Consider the following 588-nt stretch of genomic DNA (forward strand, 5'->3'; position numbering starts at 1 on the left):
ATCTGACTTATGTCAACATATTACAGATAGTATGCATTCTTACTCAAAAGATAAAGTTATAGTTGGGGGTGATTTTAATTTGGTACCCGATCTATGGCTAGACAGAAATCCACCTCGGGTCCACTGTCATAAATATGATGACCTGATTGTTCAATTAATGAATAGTGCAAATTTGATTGATTGTTGGAGAGTTAAACATCCTGGGACTTGTCAGTTTTCCTGGTTTAATGCCTCTGGGAATGGTCTAAGCTCTAGAATCGATTACTGGCTCATTTCTAATTCTTTGATAAATCATATTAATAAGTGTGAGATATCTGCTGCACCTTTAACTGATCATTGTGTTATTTCTCTATCTCTTCTGTTTTCAAGGTCAGATCCTGGTCTAACTCCTGTTTGGAAATTCAATAATACTCTTTTGCAGAATTCTGTTTTTGGTGAAGATGTCAGACAGCTGGTGGTGGAGGTCAATGCCTTGGAAATGTCAGCTGTGAGTAAATGGGAATGGTTCAAATTTAAAATAAGGGAGCTGGCTATTGACACAAGTAAAAAACTGTCTAAACTGAAACAACAACAACAATTTAATATCAT

Source organism: Nematolebias whitei, chromosome 8 (assembly GCF_014905685.2).
Source record: "Nematolebias whitei isolate Nwh7 chromosome 8, NemWhi1, whole genome shotgun sequence".
Taxonomy (NCBI): Eukaryota; Metazoa; Chordata; class Actinopteri; order Cyprinodontiformes; family Rivulidae; genus Nematolebias; species Nematolebias whitei.